Source organism: Nothoprocta perdicaria, unplaced genomic scaffold (genome assembly GCF_003342845.1).
Source record: "Nothoprocta perdicaria isolate Ctin4 unplaced genomic scaffold, notPer1 scaffold_29, whole genome shotgun sequence".
NCBI classification, from domain to species: domain Eukaryota; kingdom Metazoa; phylum Chordata; class Aves; order Tinamiformes; family Tinamidae; genus Nothoprocta; species Nothoprocta perdicaria.
In genome coordinates, this window is record NW_020455521.1 from 432,846 (window position 1) to 442,558 (window position 9,713).

The 9,713-nt window shown below is 37.2% G+C and overlaps 1 long non-coding RNA gene across 1 annotated transcript; it reads left to right on the forward strand.

Moving 5' to 3' along the window:
- Window positions 1–8,242: 8,242 nt before the first annotated feature.
- LOC112949280 lies at window positions 8,243–9,072 on the forward strand. Its single transcript, XR_003249784.1, has 2 exons — window positions 8,243–8,802; window positions 8,921–9,072. It is a non-coding gene; the product is annotated as an uncharacterized LOC112949280 (long non-coding RNA).
- The last annotated feature ends 641 nt before the right edge of the window (window positions 9,073–9,713 follow it).

Consider the following 9,713-nt stretch of genomic DNA (forward strand, 5'->3'; position numbering starts at 1 on the left):
CATCTTCTTAAAGAGATGACATTGGCTGGGATGGGAATAAGAGCTTTGTGCCCTCTTCTGTGCAATGTAAGAGCATTTTACTCTCTGTGGATCTGTCTTTAYGCTGATATAAAATATTTATGGTGGTTTTGGCATCAATCTGAAAACAAATGGAGTTTTAAGTCAGGAATAGCAGACCCTAATACCTGTAGCTTTTCTGCAGAGGAGTGGAGGAAATGCACCATATGRCACATGATTTTACATATACTATAGTTTTGTGGCAGAAGAGAGAATACAGAAGATCTGAAACGACAGCTTTTATTTGCTGAGGCATATATATATATGCAGTTTGAAAGACTTTCTTTGTATATGACTATTGGTCATTTAACTCCGAAGAGTTATAAAGTCAGAAAGGTCAAGATAAGGTCTTTTTCAATTCCCAAACCAAACAGACTAATGCTTCTTGAAGAGTAAGTGTGAAATTTTAACTAGTTTCATCAATATGAACAAGAAGAAAAATGTATAAAGTAGCCTACTTCTCTCAGATTCCAAACTAATTCCATTTATGATATTTTTAAAACTCTGATTTCAAAATACAACATATATTAAACTGGTGTCTGCAACGGTTTTTCGAAAAGGAGAGAGTAGTTTTAAGTACCATATAAATTAAGTAGATTTGAGCTACATAATTATTTCATATTCTAAGAATAACTTATAATTAATTAAATGTCAATGTAATTTGGAGTGATTTTAGCTCAAGTGTGTGGCATTCATACTGTTCTATGCAGTTTTTGAAGGCATAAAATTTGAAATATACTTAGAAGCGCTATTAGGTTGAAGTGATATCCTATTTATGAAGTCATCAGGGGTCCCTGTTTGTTAAGAAATAGGAGAATGTTTTTAAAAAGCTTCCTGTTTTTGTCAAGTTCAAAGTTTCAGCTTCTTTTCAGAAATGTAGACAGTAGAGATAGAGGTAAGGAAACTGATAAGAATTTTTTAGTCCTTCAAGATGTTAATTTTCATTTGTTTTTAGGAATTCTATGCCTATTTATACTATAAAATAAATACTAGAGTTTATATGTCTACCTTTTTCACAACAGAAAGCAAAATTTCTTCATTTCATTTTCTGCCACAGTTTAATACTCCATAGAGTATTTTTGAGTACCATAAAGTATTTTCCTCAGTTTCAGAATCATGCATTTTACAAGGAAACTTCCAGGAGTAATAAGACTGAAATTCCCCAGCTCCAGCAACCAACATTTTACTGAAGAAACTGAACTAAATTGCTCTGAGTCCGTCTTTTCATCTCTCATTAGTAGTTGGCTCTGAGAAGTCAGTTCTATTGAGATTAAAATTTTGTGTTCAGTTCTTCCAGATTTGTCCCTCACATAACTCAAAATTGTGCTTTAGAGTAAAATATATGCCATGAGCATATATTGAGCTATGAGTATGAGCAACATACACATAGGCAAAATTTTGCAGAGTCCCAAAGGGCTTAATAGTGGAATAGACACTAACATGTTTAGCTCAGTGAGGACCGGAAATCTTCCTCAGATTTCCAAGGAGCAGAATACAAGGAGAAGAGAATACTTTAACAGAAAAAAAAAAAAAAAAAAAAAAAAGTGGATAGTAAGAGAATTTAGGTAACTGAGCAGGGATTATGAAGGCTATACTTTTGGAGTTTTGCAACTAAATAGGGTATTAGAAAGATATGTCTTTATATTCAGTTCACACTTCAGTTGCCTGCTCTTGAATTACAGAGCCACGGTGATTAGATGTTGGATGTACATAAAGATTAGATGATGACAATGTCATTTCTAAGAGCTGGTGCAGTAGTTCTCTTAAGTAAGGTATGAAGTAAAGAAAGATATAAGTGCCAAGTATTGTCTGCTCAGTTCAGAGGGCGAAAGTCATCAAGTTGCAGGATCAGGGTTTCAGCTGCCAAGTAAATAAAGTTAAACTGAAGCACTTGTTTTTACAGTTTCACTGTTATGAGTACCCAACCCAGACAAAGACTACCTTGGGTATCACTTCATATACTGAGTTCACATCTTCATCTCAACCAAGCATAGATGTAATATGTCTCTCTAAACTCACATGACTTAGACTATAACCTAGGGAATTACATGTGTATAAGTTATGAGGACAATCACTAGCTGCCTAACCAGGAAGCAATGAAATTGTCCTTTGAAAGTTTTTAGAAGCCATTGCCTGGATTAGAGTGTCTACTTCTGCTGTCTTCAATTTCAAAAGGATATTGGCCAATTTAAAAGCATGCAGCAGGGACTCTCAAAAATGTGAAGGTGACAGCCTCCCTTTCCCCAACTAAAATTACTCAGAATTGTATCAGTGGCAGGGAAGAATGCAACTTGTGGGGCCTTTCCTGAGCAGCAGAGCCATGCAGTGCCTAATGGAAAGGGTAAATTTTAATTTGCTTATTTTTGCTTAATATAAATTGCTCATATTTGCTTAATATAAATTTGTGAAGAAGGAAGCACTAAGTACTGTATTAGGCAGATCAAGCAAAATATAATTTATGATTAGATTGTTGACAAGTCATCACATTTAATGCCATTTCTTCAGTTTATAGTAAACATAATAGGTTTTATATCCTTGTGCTCCTGCAATGACACAACAATTCCATTATTTTTCCTCTCACAAGCAGCATTCATTGCTATCACATTGCTGCCAATTCTAAAATATTGGGAAACAGGATGAATGAGAGAGAGGGAGAGGAAAGTGGAGATGAAGAGAAAAAGACACAGTGTGGGCAAGTTTTTATCTCCTCCGCTTTCACTGAAGAAGGAAAAGAATTTCAGTCTCCCAGAMACAGAGATAAATACCGTTTGAAAAAGTACCTGGCTTATTTCATTAGACAAAGGAATAAAACATTGAAAATCTACAAACATTAATAACTGGTTGTTTTCAAACAGTGGAAAAACCTGACCATTCTCTTTGAAGTATAGTTGAATCAAAAAGTAGCTCCAGCATTTACTCCAAAATATACCTTATTCCTTCATTTCATCAAACCTTCAGATATCTCTTGAAATTAGCGTTATATGTAGATGTTGGATCTGGTTTTAGAGAGTGTGACAGCTCTAATTAAAAGTGCCAACAGTGCAGATTTATTTCAAAAAATCATGGGATTAAATAATAAATATGCTATATTATACTTTGGGGGAGGTTTTTTTGTTTTAGTTCCTTAGYATCCCTATTGCATATGCAAGTTTTATGACTACAAAGACACCAGCTGTGTTTTGTTTTTAAGAGATTGCTACCCACTTAATGAAGTGAATCTCAAATATCACAAGGATTCTAACAAAACACTGCACAGTAAATGTGAAATCATTTGTGATATGTGTATGCAATAGGCTGACTACTGCTCTGGGAGTAGTATCAGCCTTGTATTCTGCTACACATAGCATAGGTGACTTAGGATCTGTTTGACATTAGTGTGGGCAGTGCTGTGATCAATGAACTATAGGAATGCACTCCATAATTATAAAGGAAGTAGAATTTATTGCAGATAGAATTCCTAAAAGATATATTATTACTAAAAGTCTCAGCTTCGGCATGCAGTATGTTCAAGAATCCTGCACACGGTTATATACTAATCGGGAAGCACTTTTTAATTAGATTCTTGTTGTTCCAGCTGTATTATGTGCTTACAATCAATAAAGCAATCATTAGTTTAATAATAGGAATACACATAGCTCTCGCTCATTYTATGTAAAGAATAATCTCTATGGAGATTCTGCCTCAAATTACCCAGTAAAACTACACACAACTTAGCATACGTGGTGTTCCATGGATTCTGCAGTTTGGATTTTGACACTTCCATGGTGATAAGTGCCCAGAAAATTAATGGCCCAGGACTACTGATGATTGGGCAAAGTGTCTATTCTATAGGAGAAGGAGATTTCTACTTGGGTATAGGAAAYATGGATGGCTTTAAAACGGACTTATATATTGTGGTCATGACTATGATGATATCACGTAAATACCCTAAACATTGTTTCTGACACATGCCTGGAGTTCCACAGGGATTCCTGACTCTTTCCTCAGGCTGCCACAAAGGAATGAGGAGATCTGCTGGGTTGCTGGAAGGCTGTCAAATGGTGGAGGGGAAGCAAATAACATGTCAGACTCTCTTGTTTAGGAAGTTACTTTCTCCTTTCCAAAAATAGTCTGAAAAAAGGAACAAATAAATACCTGCTGCCTGTGCAGGTAGTAATGATAGCAGCTTCTACCTGAATTAACTTGACATTCCCCTCACTTGTCTTCAGCCTAACAGTACACTTACTAAAGCTCATGAACTATGTATATATAATGACATATCAAATATCCCATGAGTGCTGAACTATCTGTTGAAAGAGAGCTGACCTGATGCAAAAGTAGGCTTTCTAATTATAATTTTAGGAAATAGTGGATGTAATAACTATGTGGTCATCCGTTGAGAGAGGTAAAATTAAAGATTATATTCTAATCAGCAAGTGAGAGAGAGAACTCTGCCTGTTAGAAAGCAAAGGAGTCCTCACCCAGGAGCTTTGCTCCATTAGGAAAGCCCTGGTAGATACCACCATAGCCCTCTGGGCATTTTGCTGAGGCATCTATGACAATTACAGTGTCGCTGGCTAAAAGGAGAGAAATGATGCTCTAAAGGCTCTTTCCACTGATTACCAAGAATCCACAAGCATATTTGTTAAAAGCTGGGTCAATTCTCCAGAGGGGGTCATTCCACAGGGCTCTTCAGTGTTTTATTTTTATTATGCTGAAAGAGCCCTGTCAATTATGTGCAGCAAAACACTCATTCAATTAATGCTCYGTGCCACTGAAAAGTATTTTAAATAATTTTAGGCTTTCTGCATCATGGCCTAGTTTTCACACTGCACCTAGACTACAACCTTGTTTGCTTAATCTAATACAATTTATTTGCTGTTTGTAACGAGATGTCCCTTAAAAACTACATCTGATTTTTAAATTCAATTTTAGGGCAATTGGGGATGAAACATGAATAGAGACTAAGCTGGGAGCCAAAGACTATAATTCTTCCTTTCAGTATGAAGTTTTCTGTGACTTCTGACTCAATAACAGRCAGCTTCATCCTGTCCTATTTATAAACAGAGTCTCCATTGACAAAACAGTCTGTCACTAGCTATTTAATGCRTTGTGATGATGATCTATATGGTATTAAAAGCATCACTGCTGTGTATCCCTCTGGGAAAGTGACTGTTGTGAATTATAGTGTAGTCCTTGTTACGCAGACTGGCTTCTCCCAYGAAAATAATGCTGTTGTTTGAATAACAAATAGGGTCCATTCCTTCTAAATAAGGTGGACCTCCTGTGGCTATATCCTACGACAAGTAGGCTTTTCCTCCTTTAGGAAAACTTCAGATGATTTTGACTAAACCTTTATTTCTACTAAAATGTAGGATATTCTGTGAGTTTTGTTCCCTTTCACAACAAGGAAAATATGTTTTTACAGAAGACTCCCTTCTTCCACTGCAATATTGAACAAAGTCAAAGCTGTTATGGACAGGTGAAATTTTCTCAGTATCTGACATTTTCAGAGATATATTCCCCATGACAGCTCTATTAACGTACCTCAGAACAAAATCTGCTTCCTGTACACAAGCATTATATTGTTGGATGATGTTCAGATATTTATGTATTTAGATGACCATAACTTTATCCTGCTTGACTGCTTGTATTTTTGTTTTGTGTGGTTTAAGTTATCTAACCTAAGCATTTTATTTTGCAGGTCTTCCTGATATTCATATTTTTCTGAGGTCCAGGACSAGGTTTTTGTAACAAGCTTCCTAATTGCTTAAATACCTAAATGCTTAAATTCTAACTGCTTWTTTACCCACTATTTTAAGCAAAGTTGTTTACAAGTACTCTGAATACAATATGACTCTCTATATATCCCAAGGTATTCTCACTAAGATATCATTCCACCATGTCAGAAAATTGCTYGTAGCTAAGCTTTGAGTGTTGTCACTCAGAAGTGCAGGGGTTTTATGMCTATGCATTTCTAATGTCATGTGCAAAAGCATCCAACCCTTGTTGGAAGTCAAGGTAGCTATCACTGCTCGGCCTCATTATTCTAATCCCCGCATCTGCAGTGCTTATTCTGTCAGAGCAGAAAATATCCAATTCTCCATCAGTTTCTTGCTCTGAGCAGTTGTTGTCCTTTGTAACGCTGAGCTAAAAGCTGATTTGATAATTTTCAGTCCCATCACCCTAGCTTGGTAAAAATAACAAATACCCAGTAGGGTAAAATATAATCTGYGTCTATCACAGAAAAAGTGTTTATGTAATAAGTGTCGCTGTCAAACTACACAAGCTGTGCTGTCACTCCCTCAAATCGACTGTGTTTCAACAGCAGGAGCCTTAATGTGCACAGAGCTGGAAGTGATTAGCAGTCACCTTGTGCAAGCCTATGTAACCTATGCAATACTGACAGCTGCTGTAGAGCTCCTGCTATTGTTTGCAAACAGAGCCATTTGCTTTGACTCTGGCAAATATTGAATATTTATTTGATTATCCTATAAAGATACTCAGCCTAAACGTATACTCCTGTTTTGGGAAAATCTTGGGCTAGCTGGTAASACTGATTAAGGCCTTTTATCAGTGAAAAAATGTAAGAATTCCAGTATTCTAAATATAAATTGGGCTAGTACACGTAGCAATATCTTTGTTAGGCTAATGTTATACAATGGTCGGAGGGCAATTGTGCTGCTTTTCTCTACTAATTTTCTTTACTCAAATGCATGCCCCATGATATCAAATRAAGTCCAATAGTGAGGAAAATTTTGAGAGTATTAACAGGAAACCTAAAATAGAACTTAACAAAAAGGAAAGGAAATACTAACTTACCTAAGAAGTGAGGTATTGGGGTAGGTTGTGAAATCCAGTAAACTTAATAGTTTACTTTTATGTATGATTTTTAAAAGACTCTAAGAAATAAATATCTACATTATCTATAAATTCAATTATTGCTAGCAAGTCTAGACTTACAGAATCACAGAATCACTTGACATATATATAAGAGAAAAAATAGTAAATGATGTTTAAAGCTGCCTGGCTAAAGCACAGCAGAGCAGGACTCTAGTAAAAYGCGTCTAGGCTGTTACTATTATTGTCCCGCCACAAAGTCTTTAAGAGAACATTTCCAATGTTTTTTATATATAGTTTAAATACACAGTTCCTTTTCACAGCTTGAATCCCTTGYTCATTGCTTCAAGGACCGTTAGTAAAACGTCCTCTGTGCTATAGTGTACACACAAATAAATCCTTGGATTTTGGTAGTGATGTATTTCTACGTGGCCACTCTCAGTACCCTCAGTTCAATGCCACAGAAMCACACCACTACTCCCAGTTTTACTGGCTATCCTCACTATCTTTGATTGCTCACACTTGAATCGGGSCATTTACATCAAACTCTGCAGATGTCATCAAATTTGACCTACTACGAATGAGGGTCAAATAGGGACTTCTGGAATCACATGGGTTCCCACAAGCCAGACCAAGAAAACAGAAGGTCATCTTTCAGGATGCAGTGGAACAACTTCTTCCTCTTTTGCAATAAAATCAGATGTTGAGAAAGCTAGAAGCATATTTCATTTCCTACCATCTATACTTCTCAGTAAATGCTGGGAGTGAGCCCAGCAGGACGCACTCCTTGCTGGACTGTGTTCATATTGATCRGTCTTGGCTATACAGTCTGCTCCCTGCAGAAGCCACCATACCGCTTTAGCACTGCAATAACAATTTTGGCTATGAAAACTCATCGATCTCTGAGCAACTGAGATGGAAATACACATATGCAAGCACAGGGGAGATGTTGCAACTTCTCTGCTGCTCAGAATCTTAGTTTGGGACACATCTCACCATTTGCTATGTCACTTACCTTTGAAGTGGTTAGGTTGCTTTGTGGGATATGGAAGACAACTCTATGGGGAAAATGATTATAGATATTTCTTTCACATTGCATGAAATCTGATGAAATTTTAAGTTTTTTGGGGAAAAGCAGCCGCAGCCTGCAGCTGAAGGGATCTCATTTGGCAGCTAGAACATCTGACATTTCTGCCTCAGGAAGCACACACGTACGTATGCGGCGCACGCTGAATGAAGCTGCCAGGGCAGCACAAGGCTCCTCTGTGTTTCCCAGCGCGCGGCGGCGGGAGCGGGCGGYGCGCGTCCCTATTTAGTGCGGCCCTATTTAGGGCCGGCTGCCCTACTTCCATTGTCTGCGGGGCTCTGCCTTTGTCTGCGCTTCTGCATGTCGCTCCCATGCTAAACGTCTCCTGCAGTCCTATTACTTAAGCTGTTTTAAAATGAAGGCCACTTTTCTCCATATTTCTTTGTTGCTGCTTAGATATGTCTAAACTGTCTATCAGACGTATCCTGAATGTCAGGATGCTAGCTCTTTTTCTGTATAGGTTTGCTTGAATTCCCATCTCCTTCTATCATAAGAAGATAGTTTGTAGAACTATCTTTTAGTGTTCTTGAAAGGGAAGCAGGAATGCAGATGTCTGCATGTGGCTTTTCCATTCCCCTTACCCATTTCAGATCTATATTGGTTGAACTGACAGCTGAGACCTAACAAATGTTCCTCTGCTGTCTTTTACCTCACACTATGGAGAGTTAGCTCATTTTCATCCACAAAAGGTCAAGGGGCCTGAATGTGTCATGGTTGTTTTCCTTTCCTTGACAAATTGAGAGCTGAAACTTTTTGCAGAAGGCTATGATTTTGTCATATATATTGAAAGCCTGCAGCCCTAATCTGGAGTCGATAAATCACAAGAAAATATCAGAAAAGTAAGTGACTAGAAAGGTCATGACTCAGTATGACTCAATTTTCAGTATGATATAATCAAGAAATGGGAAAATCAAGAATGCAAATAACCTGTATGAAACTTGGTTCTTTACTGAATAGATGTGAAGATATCACTGATTTTACTGCTGAAMTATTTCTCTGGACATGCACACCACACTCCATGCTGAAGGGCATTTTCTAACCTGGCAAGTCTTTCTGGTGAATGCTAAAACACTCCTAACAGATATCTACATAAAAGCATCTACTTTTATGAATATGCAGAAGAAATACAGCAAAATATTTCTGTCACTGAATGTACAACATCCAGGTAGATCCAAGGTAGCTCCAAGGTGGATCTCCAGGAAGAGAAAGCCAGCTTGGGAATTCTCAACAGTATCAGAGTTTTACTGTTCTTTCACCAAAACTGTGRCTTTTGAAAATTCTGTGGCTCTGTAGGAGCATAAAAGGAAAGACTGAGGAAACTCCTGGACAAGAACTACTGCCATCATGAGGTTGAATTTGCTTCTCCTTGTACTCTTTTCATTTGTGCTCTTCAGATTTTGAAAACATGCACTGTGGAAATACATTTATCATCTCAAAAATGAATACAGTAGTAAAGAAGAAAAGTTACTGCAGTGTGAAGTTGTTAACATTGACTATAATGAAGAAATCTCATTGACTGAAGGATCCTCATTGATCAAAAAGMTGTAAAAGGCTAGGAAATACACAAAACCATTTATAATGATGTTATGTGATTCTTACAACCATTGCAGCCAAAAAAATAACGAACCGAGAAAAGACTATATTTTCAAGTGAGCAGAATGTTTGTAAATATGTTTAAAGGTCTCCYTTGTTATGAATCTCTGGTGTTTTAATGGGTTGCTTTGAAGAGATGAGGCATCCTAAGAAAGGA